At 35.4% G+C, this 24629-nt stretch overlaps 1 protein-coding gene across 13 annotated transcripts in view; it reads right to left on the bottom strand.

The window, feature by feature from the left end:
- The window catches only part of slc7a2 (solute carrier family 7 member 2), a 277877-nt gene that overhangs the window by 86676 nt on the left and 166572 nt on the right, over nucleotides 1–24629 (bottom strand). Inside the window, exon 1 of one of the 13 annotated variants that reach the window (XM_028802070.2) lies at nucleotides 11765–12122. The exons of the other annotated variants lie outside the window; for them this stretch is intronic. The gene's annotated coding sequence lies outside the window, so the exon portion shown is untranslated. Of the gene's footprint in view, nucleotides 1–11764; nucleotides 12123–24629 lie in introns of those variants that run through there. 13 annotated transcript variants of the gene reach the window in all.

Genomic DNA, 24629 nt, shown 5'->3' with positions numbered 1-24629 from the left:
TTTCTGTAAAAAAATTATTCAGTTTTACGAACGACCCACCCGCAGAAAGGAACCTGCAAGAACGTGCATATCTGTGGCTCATTCACAGGTGACAACTGCACACGCAATGCTGGATTCTTTTCATATCATAAATTAGGAGCACAAACTAATAAATGACCTACAAATTATGTCATTATGCAAGACACCAACTGCACCACAGTAAAGTCAGATAGCACACTTCACTCAATTTTGAAAAATCATGACAAAGCCTTTCTCTTTGTCGCACCACCTGAAATGCGATCTTGCAGGGTGGGAACCCTTGTTGAAGAAAGTAAAACTTCAACTAAAATACCAAGTTTCCTTGTACTGTATCTGTTTCTAATCATTTATTTAACTCATTATTTTTACCGAATTGTTATTTACATTTTTTTTTTCTCAGCAGATTCCATCACAATTCAAAATGGGTTGGCTACATTCTATCAATCAACTCCGACCTCCTCAAAGACATGAGACTGGCCATGGGCCAAACAAAGCCAGGGTTAAGACTCCAGAGTTAAAGAAACTAAGCAGCATGTAGAGCAGAATGAATGAAATACAAATAAATCGACAAGAAAGACATTAAAATAACACACATGGGACTAGTGAATCCCACCAAAAATAATAATACTAAGAGATAATGGAATGTGGGAAATAATTATGATGGGCTGAACTTAACAATAAATACAGTGGCAATCCAACTGTGGAATTTTGTTTTTCAAATAATCCAGTTTTGGCTGCTCTCTTAGGTAAAATTAACAGAAACATTGCAAAACATTAGTTTATGTGCCAGTTTCTTGTATAGTGATTGAATTATACTGAGCAATGGCAGTGAATGAGATTCAGAGATGAGCTACATGACTATGCATCTACCAAAGCAAAAAAATTACAAACACAATGTTTTGATTGTTCTTCCATGTTCGATAATGGCTTGACAGAAAAAAACTGTATCTGTACCTTTTCGTTATTTGTCCGTTTTAAATTCACCATATCTTTTCCAATAAAAGTAATTATTTGCTAATTTGCAATATACTTAGATAGAATCCACTTTTCTTTCACTATGTGATGGGAGGTTCGGTAAGGAACGTTAAAACAAACAGGAACAGGTATCATGTCCTGGATGTTAATTCTTTGTAGGTACAATAAAATTGTCAGGAGAGTCTAGCAAGCATTTAGAAAGCCATCAGACAACAGGGTGATAGGGAAGCTACTCCCATATAGAACAAGCCTAACCTTACAAGGAACTACAGTGAGCATTCCTGAACTTGAGAATGACTCCCAGAATACTGAATTAATTCCAATTTAATTCAAACTAATCACACTTCCATTTATGAGCCAGGTAGGGGTATAATAATTACGAATAGAGTACAAAAATTCAAAGAGAAAATGTGACTTTGATCATATAATGTACACTAGGCAAAATAAGCAAAAATATACAAACAGGTATATATTGCGGTGGCACGGTGGCGCAGTGGGTAGCGTGGCTGCCTTGCAGTTGGGAGACCTGGGGACCTGGGTTCGCTTCCCGGGTCCTCCCTGCGTGGAGTTTGCATGTTCTCCCCGTGTCTGCGTGGGTTTCCTCCGGGCGCTCTGGTTTCCTCCCACAGTCCAAAGACATGCAGGTTAGGTGGATTGGCGATTCTAAATTGGCCCTAGTGTGTGCTTGGTGTTTGTGTGTGCTCTGCGGTGGGTTGGCACCCTGCCCGGGATTGGTTCCTGCCTTGTTGGCTGGGATTGGCTCCAGCAGACCCCTGTGTTCGGATTCAGCGGGTTGGAAGATGGATGGTATATATTGTATTGTACATTTTGCTCATTTATGGTATCTGTATAACTGGTGAGCATCTCTAATCATCTGCTATAAATGAAGGTATTATTTGCCTATGCTCAGCAGAAACTCTTTACATAATATAATTTATATAATATCAACATTACCATCGTTTTCACTTCACATATCATAATGAGGGTCACAGAAGCAACACACTGAGCTAGGCTGACCACGCTACCCTATCCTTAACAACTTCTTCCAACAATTTCTGGGGTACTCCTGGGCCAGCTGAGAGATTAAATCTCTCAATGCTATGCCTTGAACACCTCCCATGGGGTGTCCTAACTAATGTTCAAACCATCATCACTACCACATTTCCATTCAAGGGTTCTTTTCCAAAGCCCTCTCTTATTGCTGAGCTCCTCACCCTATCACAAGAAAGTAACTCCAACAACTCTAATGATTAACCTTATTTTAGCTGCTTGTCCTTTTAATCTCATTCATTTAGTAGCTAACCAGAGTTATTGACCATAGGTAAGGATTGAGATGTAGACTGACTGGCAAATGCAAAGCTTCTTCTGAAGACAACAAGACCTCAGCTTGTACTTGAAATCCTCCATGTAGGGCAGCCCTTACCTGAAGAAAAAAAACAAGCAGGTTTCCAGGAGAGGACTACAACATTTGATTTGGATGTGCTGATTTTCATTATAACTATACCATACTTAGCAGCAAATTTTTTCGGTGCACACCAGTGCAAACAAGTTTGAATCTTCAGATTCACTAAAAAGTGGCATGGTGCACAATAGTTAGAATGTCTGATAGACCTGGGAACATTGGTTCAGCTCCTGGCTCCACCACTCTCTGACTAGAATATGCAATTTCAAACCATATTCAGATGGATTTCATCTGGGAACTCTAGGTTCCTCCCACACTCTAAATTGGTTTGATGTGTAAACTCACAAATACAAAATAATAACTTAGAAATAAAACAAATACATTCATATTTCCACTCATCTTTATAAAACATTATAACAAATTAACATTATTATAACAAATTAATAAAGTTCTATTTTAAGTAACTAGGGGGCTTTGCCACCTGCTCGCTTCGCTCATCAACCCCCTGCCTGCGCTACGCACCAGCAACTTCGCGTCTCTGCCACTTGCAAACAACAAAACTTTTAATTCTTGTGGATAGGCCTCTTCATTGGGAGGAAACACTACTTTTCCCTGATGACAACACGAATTAGACAATCTACAAGTCTCCTACTTAAAGTTTAAAGCCAAACAATATCTACATACTTCTGTCATATCACCTATGTCCATATATTCGATCTCTTTTCACTTTTACCTTTTCATCAATATCGCATTTAATTTCGATTCCATGTTTCGAATTACATCGTGACAACACAACTTAAAACTGACCCTGAGTGAATATCGTTTCCTTCTCTCTACACAAACTGTGTCTGACAATAGCATTCACACAAATGAGAAATGACTGAACCGTGTGCGTGGTTGTAAAAGCTTTAGATGTGGGCAGGACCTTTCCAAATCTCTTTGCATAAACTCTTGTCTCATGGGGCTTGAAATTTTCTCTTGTGGGATTTCACTTTCACCAAGCAACCAATCTTTTAATTCTTGCGGTAACATGAATTGGACGATCTACAAGTCTCCAACTTAAAGTTTAAATACGAACAATATATTCAATCCCCTTTTCGCTGTTCTGTTGCATATTTCACTGAGTAATAATTTCTGTTTATTTGTGCTAATGCAACCTTTACTATAATTTTTTTCAGACTTTTGAATTTTTGTACTTTCATTATCTCTAACCTGCTCTGCATGTGTATTGTGCCAACGTTTTTGAATTCTTTACGACATTCTACTTTGTCATTTACTCTTTGTCTTTTATTTCTGGCCCTGGGTGTGGTTAAATCTCTTGGTACAAAGTCTCGTCTCACGGGACGTGAAAGTATCTCTCTTCAAAAGATCACGTCTCATCACTGGATAAAAAGTCTTGTCTCCCAAGACTTTTTTATTATAACAGAGAGACATTACATACCAATAAGCATTCTGGTGTATTTCTACATTAAATTTTCCAAAACGCAAAAAAAAAAAATTTAAACAGAGTACTAAAAAACAAAATATTCAATAAAATATGCTTAAAAGCTAAAAATTAAGAAAAAGTATTGTGTCATTATGTAAGTAAAACCTAACAAGGATGTAGGTTTGGTACACAATAATCATAGGAGCCAATACCAAAACCAAAACACTTCTGAATTCCTAACCAAAAGCCAAAAAAAGTTGTAACCAAACTGATCTTTTACTTTCTTTGCATTTCTCTTTAGTTGCTTTAGCTCACTGTTATTACATTTCATTATTTTAACTGATACAACATACTTGCTCAAATTTCTACACATCAACATCTTTAATAGTGGTGGCTGTGAAATCAATGTCGCAAATCGCATTGCAATTGGCCTGTATAGACAGCAACAGGTGACTATACAGAAAAAAAATCCCTAAACAAAATGGTGTTGCAATAATGCCATAAACATTTGCAACAACTCAAATGACAACAGTAAAAATTCAAAAATGAACTAAAACAAATGTTTCAAAATCAGATTCTGATAATTTATATCATGAAAAGTAATGGCAATCATGAAATAAAACAAATCATAGTGTCAACTAATGAGACCCTGAAAATAATATATAGGCAGAATGGCAGAACAATCAACAACATATGATGAGGCTCACTTGTGGTTTAACCTATATAATGTGTTTAGCTAGTATGCCCACTGTGGGGTATGTTGGGTCACTCATCAACGGTTTTACAGACTTTTTTTTCCTATCAAACTCAAGGCGTGAGTTAAAGTTTTTGCAAAGATCTAAAAAATTCAAAATGACTTCATCATTTTAAGTAAGGCTGCATGAAAACACACATCCATCAATGGTTACTCAACTGAGTCTGAGGCTGATACTACATTATACAGTAATTTGTTTGCTTTACAAGGACATTGTGATGGTGTATGTAGTTAATACTAGAATTACCAGAGTCTACGAAAAAACTTGTAGATCCAGCCCACCTTAAACCGTTCTCACCTCTCCACCAGCGTCTTTTGTCTTCTAAATGTGCCGATTAAGACGAGCAGCAAGCAGCCTGCTATTCCATCCCCCACCGTCGCAGATCATTCACTAAGTTTTCCCAGCTCATGCCTTGTTTGATTATCTGGGCATGCCTGAACTTCTGGAGTTTTAGAGTGGTTAGAGTGGAAATAATAGATCGTTATTTGGAACACATGCATTTGTGGGGATGGAATAGCCGGCTGCTTGCTGCTTGTCTTAATCGGCACATTTAGAAGACAAAAGACTCTGGCGGAGAGGTGAGAACGGTTTTAAGGTGGGCTGGATCTACAAGTTTTTTCGTAGCCTCTGGTAATTCTAGTGTTAATGAAACTGTAGGAAATCAAGATTTATTTATTTATAAAATAACTAGAGTTGGTGGGTATACTTCTTGCATAAATTGGTATCTTTGCAGAGTTCTTTAGAAATAAAAGTATTGTGAACATTAGTATAAATTATATCTGTGGACTTCTTCTGAAACATACAACAGATTTCTGAGTCTTTTTGAAGAATCAATAAACCTATGAATTTAATTATGCTTTAATAAGGAAAAATTCAATGGCTTAACAGGATTTTTTACAGGATAATGTGCATAGATCAGGTGCCTAAGACCTTTTTAGTGCTATTACCACTTTTAAGGTAAACTATGGTGATTCAATTTCCAATGGACGTCCTGTGCAAAGTATCAAATAAAACGCTATGTCATATTGGCATTTAATTGCTTTGTCTACACTGGCATCCATTAAAATACTGAAACCTCTTCAAGTGTTTTTAACTTATGTAGACAGCTGTATGATCCAGATCCAAAACTACAGAATGCTCATCTATGATACTCTTATGTAAACCTGTTAGAAATCTGCAACTTCTTCTGGCTTTCCTACTTTTCCAAATCCTTGTTATGCAACTCTTGGCAAACACTCATTTAGCTCTATAACTCCTTCTCTATGGAACTGTATTCCTAGGTCTATTTGTGATGCCCCATCTGTCTTGTAATTTAAATCCAGACCTGTTTTATCTGTAGCTTTTTTTAAATAATATCTCCTCAGATTCCATTTCCCATCATTAATACAATTTAGTGTATAGTCACTTCTTACTGCACAATACTAACCTGGGGGTCAGCTTTATAAACTTTATCCAGAAAAGATGCAGTTTTGTTACTTTGCACAGAAATTTTTATTTTTTTATGCTGTAGCTTTGCTTGATCTCTCTGTTACCTTCTTACTTACTTACTCTATTATTTTAGGTATGTAACCTGGTTTGTAGCTTTATCTTGTTTTTTTTTTCTCATCTTCCTTTTGTTATGGGCGATTGAAAAATCTGAAGTCTGGATTGTGTAATTCTAAGGGCCACTTGCTTCTGCTAAATTTCTCGAATTCAGTGTTTTTTAGGTTGTATTGTTCAGTTTGCTTTTGCTTCATAATATAAGATGATCCCATTAACTGTATAAAGTGTGATGGTGCATGCTATTAATGGTGCTGTGTAAAGTCAAAACTGACTGGCAAATTATTTGATAGTCATTCAGACTACCATATCCAATCATGTGCCCAGAGTAGGCAGATACTTCCACAGAGACATTTTACTTTTTTATAACTAAAGTTATACAAAGGTTCCCTGATGATAACCACTATAGCACACAATGAGTTTGATATGACCACAAATATATAATGTAGTCACCAACTTTGCTGTATTACTAACAGCATGGTTCATCACATGTAAGCTTTCATATTGCGTAACTTGACTGGTCACATATGTATTTATTAAGCACAATCTAAGCGGCAAAACTAACAGCAAAAACTTTGCTTTTCGTGTACACATGGTGTCATGCACTGCATTTCTTTTTAAGGTTTTATAGAATGATCCCCACAAAATTTTCATTTAAGTTCAGTAGCCCAAAAGAAACTAGATTGGTAGCATAGCGAACATGGTGCATTAGTATGGCATGCCCACTGGTGATGCCTAAAGCGGGGAAACTGAAATACTCAGCATGCTCTAGGCATCAATTAAGCAAACATTTTGAAAAAAATTACATGAAATCCCTAGAAGTTGATGAACTTTTCAATCATGACTTAAATATGAAGATGCTAGTAACGCCAATTAATCAAAAGATACAGTCCAGGAATCACACAAAGGCCTTCACATGGTTTTACTTAACTAGCAAGCTTAAATTGCATAGCTCAGTAGGTATGAATGATATCAAAAAGATTTATAGAGGAAACACAAATATTATCAAAACAGTTCAAATACTTACAGTGCTTGGCCATACATCAAGAATGTACAGTATATTTTCCTTTATTATCTATTAAACAAAGAACCATATGCATAGAATTCTTTTACTCACATTCATCCATTCATCCATCCACTTCATAAGTATTCTTCTACTAAAACATGGTACTTGCATAATAAGGCCTGACCCGAAAGGAAAATATACCTGATAAGAACTTCTTCTATATCAAAAAAACACTCCTAACAAGTTTCTAATTCTTAACATTAGCAGCTATTAATTCAGACGTATCTAAATCTATTTCTAGCAATGTTGTAGAAATACATAGAAAAATGACAGACATCTGAAATTAATGCAAGAAATAGTAAACATAGCACAAAACTCCTTATGCCCACTTGATAAAAAGTCACAATCAGAAAATCCATTTAAGACCAGTCATCCAAATCAAAATAATATTCTGCCACTGAATAAAAAACAATTTAGATGAGTTACAAGAACAATTTTGTTATTAGCTATCCACTCCTGATGCAATCATTTATAAACTGGGATAATTTTGGAAAAACAAAACTGCAGCCACAAAAGCAGGCTGTTTACACAAACTGTACGATGTCAGAAAAACATAAAACATATCTCTCCATAGAAAATTACACAAAAATATCTGGATCAAAATATACCAGTGAATACATGTGAAATTAAGCCATGACCACAAAATTATTTGGCAAGGGAATGAGAGACTGTAAGTTAGGCACTTAAGATAATAACATAATGGAATTTTTATTCTAAACATTTTACATAAAATGGTAATAGTTGTGGAAATGAGAGTTGTGGTCAAGGTGGTAAGAGTTTCAAAAAAATAAAACATGTTAGGAACAACACAGCAGAGCTCATTTACAAGAAATAGCAACGATTAAGCATAAATCCAGATGTGCATAAAAGTGAAAGACAAATTCAAACTCATATTTATGAAAAGACTGACTGGCACTGAATATGAATATAAGACCAATACACATAAATACTGCAAATAGAGATCAAATTTAAATTGTTGCAGTGCTTCGTGATGATCGAAGTTTTAATGGTGCATGTGGAATTTTCACTGTTTCACTATTCATTATTTCTATATAGATTTTCAAAAATAAGCTGTATCCCAGTTTTCTTCCCACATTCCAAAATACCTGTAGGTTTCATTAATTGGCAAGTCTACTTTGGCCCAAATGCAAGTGAAGGTGTTTGCATAAGTGGGCCCTCAGATAGAATGATTCCTTACCAAGGGCTCTTCCTTGCCTTGCACTCAGTGCTGCTGGGATTGAATTAAGTGTCTTTAAGAATGTTATGTTAGTACAGTATATTCAAATTACAGGAAATTACAGGAAAGACCACTGAGAAGAAAGGAAATGTGTGAGTCTTAAAAAATATAAGACATAGTGGGAACAGGTGAAACAAGCTCATTCACAAAAACAAATAAGTCTTAATCTGATTATACAAAAAGTTTAAAACAATTTAAATCTCAAATGTATAAAAAGGGTGAATTTAAATGTAAGAGCAATAGAAAGAAAGAAAGAAAGAAAGAAAGAAAGAAAGAAAGAAAGAAAGAAAGAAAGAAAGAAAGAAAGAAAGAAAGAAAGAAAGAAAGAAAGAACACATATTCAAATTGGGTGGTAAGTTAGGACAGTGGTTAGCCTGCAGTTTCAAGGATTCAGTTCCTAGGTTTGAATATTGTAACTGATTGTTGTCTATGTATCAATGTTATGCTATGTTGTATTCAGTATATCATGTTAGGGAAATTAAAGGGCATACTACTAAGAAGAAAGGAAACGTGAAATTGTAGTAAGTCCTACAAAAAAAATAAGACATAGTGGGGCATAGTCCAACATTTAGAAAAAAAAATCCTTAGCATTAGCTTCATAAATAAGAGTTAGCATTGTGTAGGCTTGGCAGGATGCTTAATTTGGTAGTGTTAATCCACTGTTAGAACATCCATTCAGAAAGCCTTTGTTCGAATACCTTACTCAAATAGCATGTTCACAGGAGGCCATAGCCTAAACTGGCTGCACTGGACACAGGAACCCTGGAGGTAATTCATTACAGTGCAAACTCACACATCCACACTCAATCACACTAAGCTGACTAATACGATGATAGTCAAACTAGGAGGCATAAATCTGGACTATAGTAAGAAAAAGATTCCATATAATAATGCACACAGGAATGGAGAGATTGTACAAATCCCACAATAAAAATTACTGGGATAGGATTCAAAACCAGACCCTTGGACCAGTGAAGCATTAACCAATATCCCAGCATGCAGCCCAAGTGTGGTAACAGGAAGAATTACATTTGCTTTTGTAGAAAGAAATCACTGCATCTATTAATATACATTTTGTTCTTTAGAATTTCCTTAATAAATTCATTTCAAGAATTTTATAATAAATTCATTTCAGAATTCTCATGGTAAAAATTTTAATTTGTTATACCCAAATGCAATATGGAAAATAAAAGTATTGTGCAGCAAACAATTCTTCCTCACTTTTTTTACATTTTTGTACATAAACTAAATACTGTACCTCATCATTTTGCACATCACAATAACTTACACATGGAAAGCTTTTCTTTTCTGAAATAATGGTTAATTTAAAATTAAATACAACAGAGTCTCTTAATTCTCATAAAATTACTCTCTGTAATATTAATGCTTTCCTAAAGCAGAAACATTTTATGCAAGCATTATTCAGTCATTCTCGGTAAGACGTGGAACCATGATTTTTTCATGTATACTAGCCCAACCTGCTTTAAAGAAACTGGAACCATAACGAAACCCACAATGCACACCTATGTTTTAATTTTATGTATATACAGTTAATAGAATCAAATGAACCTATGTAATTTTAGTTTTATAATAATAAATAAGTAAAAACCCATCACCTACAATTCAAACAGAAATTGTTTTACCATGATTTAGCTGAATATATACACATTATGAAATGCAAATAAACTTGCAGTACATTAAAGCATATTGAATAGTTGAGTATTTCTCTTGGTCTCACAAAGTTTAAGATACCAATTGAACTCAACAGACTAACATATTTTAAGTAAATCACAAAGCAATATTAAAAAAAATATTGCTTTCTGCAGCACAGTCAATTAGTGGGTCCTACACGACTTGCTACAAATTATTACAGTACATATTCCTCAGTGATGAGGCACACATTATTACCTTAGATCACAAGGTCAGAGCTTGGGTGTACAAAACACAGAATACATATTTTATCCTCCAACACGAATTAACTGCATTCTAGTCTGGATCAGTGAGGAAAAAGTGACATAATGTGAGATGCAGATTCACCATGACATGAGATGTCTTTGTACCAATTGATTGTGTGTATTTTTGACAACATGTGAGTGCTGATATGACCAAAATTGTGAAGTACAATTGGATAGAACTTTATTTTTCCCCATGGGAAATTAGGCTTTTACAGAAGCTCTTTGAGTACATACAGTAAGTCGATACATTTATACTGTATACATGAACACAATCATTGCACTTCTTAAAGTGAGAAACAATAAGTTACAGAAAAGCATGTTAACACAATTCCATTCATTATGCGTTTGTGCAATAGAGATAGGGAGTGCTACAAGGTGAAAAACTGTACAATATTTTTGCTTTGCTTACAGCAGATAGAGAACAAATGGAATAATAAAATGTAATTAAAAGTTGCCTGTGGGGAAATGGAAAAAATTAATTAAAGTAATACAGGCCACTGAAATAAGTTGAGTTTGAGGGCAATAAGGCACTATGTGATACCAAGCAGATGGAATAATCAGCACATGGTGTCAACCAGAAAATTAGTAGTAGGACTGAGAAATTATGATAACACAAAAGAAAGTCAAAAAATTACACAGAAAGATATAGAAACATGAAAATATTATAAGATATGCATATTTTTGGATAGAAAAAAAAATCCATCCATCCATCCATTCATTGATCCATCCATTAAAAGCTCAAATAATCCAATTCAGAGTGTTGGAGGACTTGGTGACTTTTTTAAAACAAAGATAATAAATTAAGAGAACATTCGCAAACCAGCTAAATTCAATTTATGATTGCGTGTTACAAAATAAAAAAAATCCAATTCTTGTAGTAACATGCTGTATTATTCCAAACACACACATTTTCGTTTCTCAGATGGAGTACTGAGTTCTAACTTCTGCAGCATGCTAAGTGTGTCATAATCCATCTACCTATCAATTGATAAAAAGCTCAGTTTTACTATGAGAGGATAGTATCTACCATAATATACTGAAACTAAGTGATTTAAGAAACCATTTTTTATTATAAAACATACCATACTATTCCATAAGTGTTAACTTGGATGTTTCATTTAATTAATTTAGAAAATCTGAATTACTTGCACATTTTGTAGGCACGACACATCCTTATAATATGTACAAAGACACCTTTGAGAGGCGCTTGACCCAAGTACTGCAATTATTTCCTATTCATTTAGTCAAAATTTTATTTGTGGGCATGAGTAATCTCTTTACAACCACTAAAAACTGATCACTTTAAAAAATGGAATTATTTTAAAATAATTATCTGAACATATAAATGGTTAATTTCACTAGTAACAATTTTCAGAATCAATATAACTTACCTGAATTATTTACTTCCGAAAAAATTGTTTTTCAGTGCACTTCTGGAACAGAAATGTGTTATAGGCTACTCACACACAGACAAAGCCCAGAGGGTACAGAGAGTACAAGCTGAGATTGACGAAGGAAGAGGGGTTCGTATTTGCAACTAAAAAAAGGTTCATCTTCAGATGCTGCATCTTTCTGCTGACGCACAGCACCACAGTGTCTATTTTTAAGCCTCCTTCATTCTTGCTTACAGTTTCTCTCTCTTTTCACTCCCTCTTTCTGTTGTCCAGTCATATTATGAACTTGGCCTCCAATACACACAGGATATTGACCAATACCAGCCATTGAACACAACTGCAAAACTGACAATTACTGTCAATAATGTAGATTGGCTTAGACTCAGACAGTTGGAGGCAATGGTGTGCCAAAAAATGTTGGTTCTCAGTCAACACAGAGGCCCTCAGATGAGGGGAAGCATGCTCAGTTAGACTAACCTTGTATGTTCACAGATATCTGACAAACACATAGAGCCACACACGCATAGACAGACATTCACTCCTGTAACAGCTGCCAATGTGTTCAGTGACCACTGATAAATGGTTAGGTAACTGCTATTGGCAAATATTGCAGCAGACACGACTGTTTGCCTAGTGCAGCTTTTAAGAGCAGCTAAATGTACGCAAGCTTAGAGGTCAAAGAGACACGAATGGGCTAAAAGCCGAACAACTTAACAGAGATGCTCATTGTGTACTTCCCCATTAGACAGGATAGGTAGTTAACAGTATAGAAATAGCTTGCTTACCTGTCACTTCTTGAAATGCTGACTTGAGAAATATCTGCTTAAATGGACACCTTGGTTGTGAGCAAAGCAGTTGATGGACTGCTCCATTTATACATTACCTGACATAGCACTTTATTTACCAGTGCTTTCTGTATTAGAAACTTTTCATATAAAAGAAGATCAGATGACAAAATTGATGTGTTTATGCCACAGCTATATCTTAAAGTGACTTTGTATTCTCTAATGAAAATGGCATTGCAGTTGACTTCAAAGAAGTTGGTAGCAATACTTTAATTCTGAAAGTATGTCTTGTGATTAAATCAAGGACACTTGTTTGACTTGCCAAGTGCTGAAATGTGTTTTTACAGTTTGCTGTATCCAGCAAAAATATTGGCAGGTCCAGGACAGACTTTAGTCAACTGGAATGTAGATTGTGGGGGTGGCCTGAGCAGTATTCTCCTCTGTGCTCATACAAATCCCCCTGATTTTATAAAATAAAAAGGAAAAAATTTAATGTCTTATTGATCATCTTCTTTAGAAAATGTAAGGTGTAAATAACAAGCCATGCTTTCTAAGTAGCCCATAATAGAGATTATATAAAAATAGTTGAACTGAACCAACAACATGATGTAAGATATTAATGTAATCCTTTAGTAATATTACAAGCCTCAGAAAAGAAGATTCTCCTTAATACTACAGATCACGTATCAGATTGTTACCAATCAGTTATTCACTTGTTCATTTATATGGCACCGTTCTGTGTATATACCATGACAGAGTGCTTTACAGACAATATATTATTGAAATACAGTATCAGATTGAAAAACTCACTGGTGAAGCTACAGAAATCATTTTCAAACATCTAACACAGAGAAAACAGTAGACAGTAGTTATGAGATGGACATCTAATAAAGCACTAGCCTCCATGGGCATGTCATTCTGGCTATAGTCTGATCAGCCACTGTGAAGCGTGCTATATGAGATAATTTCTGGCAGAAGCCATTACATTCTATGATGAGTCTCCTTACTGCCATGGCAGTGTTAATCTTTTACTCTATGATGGGTACTGAGCCATTGCTTGCACTTTATATTGACCTACACTTCTTAACTAATGTGCATGTTATGAAAGCATATTATAAGTCTACTATAGTATAATAATTGGTGAATTCCTTTTATTGATGGGGAATCATCTACTGGCAAAGACAGACAGACAGACAGACAGACAGACAGACAGATAGATAGAGGAGTTTCTGATTTAAATAATTAATGCTTTGTTCACTACTCTTTTACTCCATTAATTATGCTTAATTACTGCTCCCTGGATAGGCACAGGCTCGACAACAATCATAACAAAAATATGAAAAATTTGAAAAGACATGGACAGACAAAAAACACATTAAAGTTAGAGTAAAGCTAATTTGTTTGAAAACAGCCTGGTTCTAAAATTAATTTAATAAATTAACAGAAAATAAAACTGGTATGTAAAACTATACATGTATTCAAAACAAAATAGGAATTCATTCACATTATATTTTAAAATCACGCGAAAATAACAGAATACAAATTATAATAAGGTATAATAACTTGACTATAATAACTGCACTGCAGCAAATTAAATATGCAAGTCATTATTATTATTATTATTATTTGGTTGGTCTTTTATACGGCTATGTTTTGTTGTAATCATACAGCAAAGAGTTATACAAAAAATGAAGTATTAATCATTCACCTCTAACACTGGATATGTGCAGTACCATATGTGCTGCTGTGTATAGATGTACATCTCAAAAAATGAAGGACGAGGGGTGCATCATTAATTTATAGTACCAAGTTTATGACAAAAATAAAATGAAAATACTCCAGTAGAGGGCACTATTAATCTAACTTCTGCAATTTGTTGACAACAAAAACATAACATTGCTTGTGGTTTGCTTTGAGTTGCTTTAAGATCTGTAATATAATATCATTTCACTCAGGAAAATTCAACACTACAATAACTAACTTTATTTTTACTTCCACCATGGCATTCACTTTCACCAATTTTTTATTGTTATAAAAGTTCTACACATAGTAAAATACAGTATGTGGGCTACACAATATTCTCCAACCCTTAATATAATTCAGAGTCGCAGGACAACAGACTGTATCCTGATAGCGGTTAGCGTTAGGTAGAAAACAGGGCCCACTCACGCACAATCACACTTGGCCAATCTGGAACCATTAATGAACTTAACCATCACATTTTGGGGATGAAGGAGGAAAACCAGAGCATCCTGAGTAAAGCCCACAGAAACACAAGAACACAAGGTCAGGGTGCACGATTTGAACCCAGGATTCACGAAATAGTAGGATTAATTACTGTACTACTGTGATGGCATAGGCATAGCAGTTTTTATTATGTACAGTATTTTTTGAGCTATGGCATAAAAAGATGCAATGTGGAGGTGTCTACTAAAAGCAAACTAAGATGTATTTGCAGGAGTGGCATCTCAAATAATGATGGCTGTGCATGGATATAAATAAAGACAGCCAAGCAGAGATATTTAATCCAACATTTACAATTTGAAACAATATCAACTAATCATTACAGTATTTACCAATTGTTTAACTATAAATTGAAAATTTATTTGACTTGCTTGCTGAGTACAGTATTTTTTCTATCATACCAACAAATTATATCTTTTTCTTATATTCCAAGTCAATACAAAAAAGGTGTATCATCTGAATGACTAAATATAAATAAGTATACTGTAGATGGCAGATCTTGTATATTTTTGTGTAGCTCTTATTCTTTCTAAACTATAATCACTGAAGTTGTAATTCATAATAACAATTACACTTACTCACTTTTTAGTACCTTTTTCATTAATTGGATTAGCTAATGTTATTTAATTTTTTTTGTTCTGTTGCCACATACGAATCATATAGTAATTCTGGTATGAACAGATTAAAGTGAAACTCTTATTTTCATGTTTACTTAACAAGCAAAATATCTAGGTGTCTGTCTTCCTCAAAGAAAGCAAATTTACCTAAAAAGTGAAAAATGATGTTTTTCTCCAGATACTTTGGCTTTCCTGGCACATCTCAAAGACACTATATTAACTCTAAAGTGGCCTGTTGTAAAGTGTGAAACTCATTCTAAAGTGTGAGTTTGCACTGCCATAGACTAAGAAGCTGTCCATGGTTGGTTCCTATCTTGTATTTGATGGGACTGGTTTAGGCTCTGACTACCTGTGTCTGTAGAACTGGAATATGTTGATTCAATAAATGTGAGCTAAGAATTTATTCCTTTAACTTTGAAAGAACAACCACATACTGTACTTATGTTAGTATACAAGGTTTCTTAAAACCTGTAGTCTTATCTGTTACCATTACGTGTGTCTTATACCCTTATATTTATCAGTCCCAGTGTCACCTTTTCACTTTAGTTTTGGTTAAATTTATTTTTGTTGTCCCTTACAATACAATGAAAACTATTTGGCATTACTCCCACTGGTGTAGACACATACAAAATGCAATGACAATGCAGGATGTGGTACGATTACATAATGCAGTTTAATTATGAAATAAGCTAACTGTAATAAAAGCATCTCCAGTCAAAAACGTCTTGTATGAATTGGGTAGGGTTCCACTGATGAACTGGGCCTTCTTCACCGACCATTTCAGAGTCTAATGGTTCACCATAACGGAGCATGATGGATTTACTCAGTATGCATCTTCCTTGTGTAAACTATCTTCAGACATTAGTGGATAACAGACTGACTTTCAACTGTTTTCTCAAAAAGTGAAGCCAATGTTGTTTTCCTAACACATTGGTATTGACCGTTGTCATTGCACCGTTAAGTTAACTTCTTTCCTACAGCCCATTTCCTTACTACTGGTAATCAGCCAGAATACTGTTGCATCATCAACAAAGTTAGTGTCACAGCTGTGTCACACTTGGCAACATAATAATGCATAAGGATTAACAGCAATAAGCTCAGTCCACAGCCCTGAGGTTCTCTGGAGTTAACTCTTAGCCTGACAGGTCCCCCAGGCAGGTGTCCTGGATCCAGTTGCACAAGGTGGTGTTAAGTCCAAATACCCTGGACTTCACTGCTAGACTCAGAAGAATAATGGTGTTGAAATCCAAAGTAAAGTCAATAATTTCCTAAATATGATTCTTGTCAAAGTGTGCTAGTGCTGCATGGATTATAGCTTTAGAAATTGCATTCTCCATGGATCTATTTGCATGGAAAGCAAACTGATGCAAATCTAGTTTATCTGCTATGCTGGAAATGGCACGTATCTTGGAGGAACTATCTGTATTATATGCAGTGCAAATGACTTAAGCTGATAACAGCCAGGTTTCCTTTTTTTGGATACTCCTTTTATGTGTTGATGCCAGTTGTTTTACATAGTTAAATGAAGATTGTAACTATATTGTTTACATAAAATATCTTTGTACTATTATTACGCTGTGAAGTATGTGTTAGAAACTCTAAAGGCTGTCTAGGAGCACTGTTTCAAACTCATGCATAAAAATGAATTAACTATGGGAAAAGAAAATATACAAGTTCTTGATTATTTACAATGAAAGGGAGGCCTTCCTTGTCAGCAGTGTATTACTAACAATTTTTAACTAAAACATGCTAGTTCTTTGTACACAAACTAATTTTTGTTAGCATCAAATATCATAGGGGTAATACAAAGGTCTGTTAGATCCAAAAGAAGGTCATTGGATAAGTTGGGTTGTCACAAAAGATTAGGGAATGTTCTACTGCCAAAAAAAGAATATGAAATTAATTTACTATTCAGGGAAAAAAATGTGATAACCACCACCACCACCATCTACAGCAGGTAAAAATAGAGGAGGAATTCAAGGACAGGACTCTTTGTGTGTGTATATGACGGCAACAAAATACAGTTATAGCAAAATACAAATGAAGGGATTGTGTTAAAAAAATGCTTTAGTTGTCTCACATTTTTATACAATTGTTTTGTTCACCCCACTGAATTAAAGCTGAAGGTCTGCACTTCAACTGTATCTGAGTTGTTTCATTTAAAATTCATTGTGGTAATGCACAGAACCAAAATTAGAAAAAAGTTGTCTCTGTCCAAATATTTATGGACCTAACTGTATTCATCCCATCTAAATTATAATGGAGTAAAGAATGAACTTGGATGGGTCATTGGGATTGAGTTTTGTCAGTGGATGTTTTTATAATTTCAGTTTGTCTCCCTTTTACTAGCTTTTACTATGATTTTCAATAAATAAATAAAACAGCTGCAGCAATAATTTAGCAGAACAAAAGTATAAACCCACTACAGGCCAAAATTGATAAAACAGCTGTAAGAGGAGATCCAACATACCTGAATGAAATAAATGGATAAGGCAGCTTCTCACATTTTCATAGGCAGAGCCAGGAGAAGGACAGACTTGTTTCCATGTGAGTCACTTTGAGTGGGTGTAGAGCGGAAATCTACTTAATTTCTAAACAAAAGATCAAGATGTGACAGACTGCTAAACCATTTAAAATAAGGGGAAGCAGTGATTAGGACTAGTAGAAAGAAGAAAGATACAGTAGTTATTCCGAAATAAAACTATTTAGTTACTCATTTTCTCATTTACTGTATATTATAAATTGTTTTCTTGGACTACTAAAGCAGCCAAATATTAACATTGCTTCAGTTGTGTGAAAGGCTGTCAGTTATTTGTTTTTTGAACATGCACACAACTATTTAGACAACTTCAGACAAACACTGACCAATGTGGTATGTCTTGCAACTGTCGGAAGATGTTTTCCACAGAAGAATCAATAATAGCTTTATTTGTCAATATCAGATTTGGCACTCTTCCTAGAAATTTTGGCATAGCCCAAAGATCCTTTTCTGTTCCAATATTGCAGATGAGGATTTTGCCATTACTTACATTCCAACATCTATGCTAATGTTTCTTCCATTCTTTCCATACTGTAATTCTCATGTAAAAGCCACACTATCAAATGCATTTAACCCAGAGGTTTTACCTATTTCTTACCATTTTCTTTGATCAAATCAAGAATTTAGAAAAGACAGTGGACTTCAGCATGCTCAGAATCAAAACTTCTAGAGGCTGTTCATGAATGCAGTTATTGCTTAATCTAAATAAGCACAAGGAAGGGGCACATAAGGGGGTGGTGAGCACATAATTTATCATCAAGTAACACCTGCAAAGTACTTTGAAAAATATTATCTTCACAACCATGTCTGGAATAGTCTGCTGTAGAATTTTAATTATGGAGTAACAAAAATATTACCAAATGCAAACATTCTGGGCCAAGTCTGCATGTGACAAAGTGAAAACCCATTAATGACATCTGTTAATGGCGCATATTATTGCAAATTTGTGGATAGGTATGGTAAGGCCAAGTATTCAAATTTCAGAAAGACAGGGAATAAATAAGAAAAAAATATATACATTATTGTACAACCCCAATTTCAATGAAGTTGGGACGTTGTGTAAAACGTAAATAAAAACAGAATACAATGATTTGCAAATCCTTTTCAACCTATATTCAATTGAATACACTACGAAGACAAGATATCGAATGTTCAAACTGATAAACTTTATTGTTGTTTTGCAAATCTTCACTCATTTTGAATTTGATGCCTGCAACACGTTCCAAAAAAGCTGGGACAGGGGCAGCAAAAGACTGGGAAAGTTGAGGAATGTTCAAAAAACACCTGTTGTGAAAATTCCACAGGTGAACAGGTTAATTGGAAACAGGTGTGTGTCATGATTAGGTATAAAAGGAGCATCCCCAAAAGGCTCAGTCGTTCACAAGCAAGGATGGGGCGAGGTTCACCACTTTGTGAACAACTGCGTGGGCAAATTGTCCAGCAGTTTAAGAACAACGTTTCTCAACATACAATTGCAAGGAATCTAGGGATTTCATCATCTACTGTCCATAATATCATCAAAAGATTCAGAGAATCTGGAGAAATCTCTGCACGTAAGCGGCAAGGCCGAATACCAACACTGGATGCCCGTGACCTTCGATCCCTCAGGTGGCACTGCATTAAAAACCAACATCATTCTGTAAAGGATATTACCACGTGGGCTCAGGAATACTTCAGAAAACCATTGTCAGTTAACACAGTTCGTCGCTACATCTACAAGTGCAAGTTAAAACTCTACCATGCAAAGCGAAAACCATATATTAACAACACCCAGAAATGCTACCGGCTTCTCTGGGCCCAAGCTCATCTGAGATGGACTGACGCAAAGTGGAAAAGTGTGCTGTGGTCTGACAAGTCCACATTTCAAATTGTTTTTGGAAATCATGGACATCGTGTCCTCCGGGCCAAAGATGAAAAGGACCATCCGGATTGTTATCAGCGCAAAGTTCAAAAGCCAATATCTGTGATGGTATGGGGGTGTGTTAGTGCCCATGGCATGGGTAACTTGCACATCTGTGAAGGCACCATTAATGCTGAAAGGTACATACAGGTTTTGGAGCAACATATGCTGCCATCCAAGCGACGTCTTTTTCAGGGACGTCCCTGCTTATTTCAGCAGGACAATGCGAAGCCACATTCTGCATGTGTTACAACAGCGTGGCTTCGTAGTAAAAGAGTGCGGGTACTAGACTGGCCTGCCTGCAGTCCAGACCTGTCTCCCATTGAAAAAGTGGTGCATTATGAAGCTCAAAATACGACAACGGAGACCTCCGACTATTGAGCAACTGAAATTGTACATCAAGCAAGAATTGGAAAGAATTCCACCTACACTGCTTCAGCAATTAGTGTCCTCAGTTCCCAAACGCTTATTGAGTGTTGTTAAAAGGAAAGGTTATATAACACAATGGTAAACATGTCCCTGTCCCAGCTTTTTTGGAACGTGTTGCAGGCATCAAATTAGTGCTGGGCGGTATACCGGTTCATACCGAAAACCGTTTTTTATTTTTTTTATGATATGGATTTTTCTTATACCGCAACACCAGTTTAAATTGCCTAAACAACGTTCGGAACGTGGCGCAGCGGGAAACTGTTCAAGTGGGGACCTTTTTCACTGCTACACCGCTAAACACAGATTTGTTGCACGTGGGCTCTTTTTCACTGCCACATCACTAAATAGGTATGGTGATGTAGGTATTGCGCTGCCGGCAATAAAGTTGAACATGATGACACAGAAGAACTTTTGCCGAGAAAAAGGAGTCGCGTCCGTTGCCTGGAGATACTTTAGTTTTAAAAGGTCAGATGTGTAAATACTGTTTCTATACTACTGGATAATACTGCAAGCCAAGTTGTACTTGTTTTATTTGTTTTCAATAAAGTGTAATGTACCTGGGTACTGTGTAATAGTGTGACGGCATGTTGACTTTATTCTCGACATTTCCACTTTAATCTTGACGCTTATGACAAGAATAAAATCGACATGTTCACTTTATTCTCGACATTTCTACTTTATTCTCGCCGTTTATGTCAAGATTAAAGTCGACATGTTGACTTTATTCTCGTAATTTGTCATTAAAGTAGAACATCGTAAACTAAATTTCATCGTAAAATGAATATTTAATTTACTAGATTTTCTCAAACCCCGTCATAAGTTATACAGTACATTAAATGCTTTGTGTTAAGTGTTCTCCGAGATTCTTAAAATGACTTCTTCTTGCACTAAGAGGAGGCGCCGGCAGCGATTGCCGCACAGAATACATTCACTTCATGATCTTCCTGCTCTCTGAACATTTAGAATGCTAAGATAAATAGTTAATATAATTTTCATGGTGAAATGCATTAAAGCATGCATTAATCATATGGGGGCACGGCAGCGTGGAGGTTGCACTGCTGCCTTGCAGCAAAGGTGTCTTGGGTGTGCCCTGCCTTGCATTTGCATGTTTTTCTGGTGGGTTTACTCGGCGTGCTTCAGTTTCCTTTCAAAGTCATGTAGGATGTGGGGTTTTGTTATGCTATATTGACCCTGCTAGTGTATGTTTTGCTTGTATTCATCCTGCGATGTGCTGGCGACTCGTTCAGAGATGGGCGCAACTCTGAATGGATGGCATAATTAAACATGTATAACGAAGATATTTTTAAAGTTCTGAACACTCCGTGGGCTAAGTTTATAACTAGTTTTAATTTCACAAAGACGTTTATCGTGTGGTGATTGGTTATGTGGTGAAAGAAAAAGGAAGGACAGGAACTGGGGTTTTGGTACGTCAGATAGAGACAGCATGCATGCAATAAAGAAAGCCCGCTCAGAAGAACATGCATTGAATTCTGTGTTCATGTCTCCGACCACCAGATCACAAACCCAACATTTACACAATATTTAAGTTAAACCTGTGCGATAGCCATTCATACATCCAGTTTTTTGGAGCCTCGTCACACCTGCCATAAAGTTCTCTACACTGAGCATACACCTGGGGACCCCTTACTGCGAGGGAGCAGCACTACCGCCTCACTACCGTGCATGTGTAATACCTGCTTTAGTGCATTTCATCATGAAAATGATATCAAGTATTTATCTTAGCATTCTAAATTTTCAGAAAGCAGGAATATCATGAAGTGAATGGATTCTGTGCGGTGATTGCTGTCTCCTCTTAGTGCGGAGGAAGTCAGTTTAAGAAGCGCAGTGATTAACAACTGGGGCGGGGAACACTTAACACAAAGCATTTAATGTGCTGCATTAGCTTATGACGGGGTTTGACAAAATCTAGTAAATTAAACATTGATTTTAGGAAGAAGTTTAGTTTATGACATTCTACTTTAATTATGAAGTAAACTATGAGAATAAAGTGGAAATGTCGACTTTATTCTCAACATATATTTTGTTTTTTTCTTCCCTGTGTCCGTTTTTTTTTTTTCTTCACCGCAGGTTTATTATTTATGCATATAGCTTAGCTTGAAGCAAAGTCCATATTAATGCAGTTTGCCTAAATGATGGTTCAGTTGTTAAAGATGTCATCACCAAGTTGCACTTGTTTTATTTTATTTTAATTTGGTGAATTTTGGTGAATACTGTGTAATGCACCTGGGCTTGAAGTCTTGAAGTAATAGTGCAACTATCAGTAATAATACTATTATTTATTTTATTATTATTTATTAATTTAAATATTATGCAGTTTAATGATGATAAAGTTGTTTAAAAAGTCACTTTAACGTGTCAGTGGACAGAGATTGTTAACATTAACAGAAAGTGTAGTTGGTTTACAAAAAATATTTACTATTTATTCCTTTTCTAAGACATATTCAGTGCAATACAACTTTTGACAAGCACTTCTGGATATTTTACTAAGTCTAAATGCCTCTTTGTATGGTTGAAAATATGTTGTCAAAATTATAGTTTAAGTTTTTGCAAAATTTGTTCAATAAAAAGGTTCTATATTTTGACTGCATCTGTCATGCAATGTGATACCTTCTCCATTAGTGCCACCCCCCTTGAAAACTATCACTTTATGGGGCAATGCAAACCTGTATTAATACTTGTGTGCACATTACAATGTTTTTTTTGTACAATGTACAATACTCTTGACAGTGGAATAGGTTATACTTAGCCAGTAATTGCAGTGGGAAATGTGGTTAACATCCACTCATGCATGGGGAAAAAAATAGGGGTAATTTAGAAAAATACTGTGATATAGAATTTTGGTCATACTGCCCACCCCTACATCAAATTCAAAATGAGTGAAGATTTGCAAAACAACAATAAAGTTTATCAGTTTGAACATTTGATATCTTGTCTTTGTAGTGTATTCAATTGAATATAGGTTGAAAAGGATTTGCAAATTATTGTATTCTGTTTTTATTTACGTTTTACACAACGTCCCAACTTCATTGGAATTGGGGTTATAATACTGCTAAAATAAGCAATAACTCTGAATATTTGAATCCCTTCTGCAAACTTACAATCTATATTTTACCAGAAGACTAACACAAAGACTGACCCTGGTGAACAGAGTGGTAGGGATCTAAGGTCTGAAAAAAGTGAAATTTTTTCATGGCCATAGAAATAAATGATGGATTTGTTGAACTGAATTCCCTTACTGTTTATTTTTCCAGAAAGCCTACCACACTAGACTCAGAAAATTATATATTTGGGGTTTTTTTTATCTCAAGCAGTTCATCCCATGCAATGCTCTGTCAAAACACAAATACTGTTTTAACTACACCTTCTGTGGCTTATGAGTTCTGAATTATTTACAACTCACTGAAATTTGAGATTGCTTTACTGTAAATGCAAAGAATATTTACTGAGAGATGGGAAGAAGATACGCAAATTAGAGGGTTGCATTAGGAGCTTTTAATTGATGAAATAAATGGGAAACAAAAGTTTTTGCTTATATTGTTAAGTCAACTTCGATTAAGAGTTTGTCTTATTACCTGCTGCGAAAGGCCTACACAGTTTATGCAATTGTACAAATCACAATTTGTGCACTTCCATAACATGGGAGTCTAAAAAAAAGAAGACAGAAATGTGAAGAGCTGGTGGGACAATAAAGTCTTGCCGAAGTAAACCATAATTGTGTTTGAACTGAGCTCATTAAAATTAACTAACCTTAATAGCTAAATGGACCTGATTTTGAGAAAATTACTAAATATTACTAAATAAGAATTTAGTTTTTCCAATGAAATGCATCTGCAAAGGAAAAGGCACCAGCATCAAAAACACAAGACTTATTGCATCTGTATCATTTAGCAATGATGTACTACCGGTAATTTAATGAACTAATAATAAAAACTGTAAACTACAGGAATGAAACTTCACTAAAATCTACCTGCTTTCCTAAAACTCCTGTTTATGGAATCTCAATGTGCCATCTGTTTCCCTAAATTTCTTCAAGCTAATAAAATATACGAGTATAGCTCAGCTGTCAAGGAGGGCATTTTTATTCACTCCTGATATTCTGTTAACAAATGCCGATTTCACTTAATAAGACTGGGACAGAAGGAAAGCAGACTGCATATCTATATGTACTTGAAATTAATGCCCCACATTATTCAGGTCAGCTGCAAACCCAGTCTGAAACTCAAGCTCTTCCAACAATATTTTGCTCAATTAAAGGTTCAGCCCACCTGAGCTGGCAGGAGGCTCTGATTATTTGTCTCAGAAAAGTGGTAAAATATCACCCACATAT

Source organism: Erpetoichthys calabaricus, chromosome 5 (genome assembly GCF_900747795.2).
Source record: "Erpetoichthys calabaricus chromosome 5, fErpCal1.3, whole genome shotgun sequence".
NCBI classification, from domain to species: Eukaryota; Metazoa; Chordata; class Cladistia; order Polypteriformes; family Polypteridae; genus Erpetoichthys; species Erpetoichthys calabaricus.
This window is presented reverse-complemented; position numbering and strand designations above follow the sequence as displayed.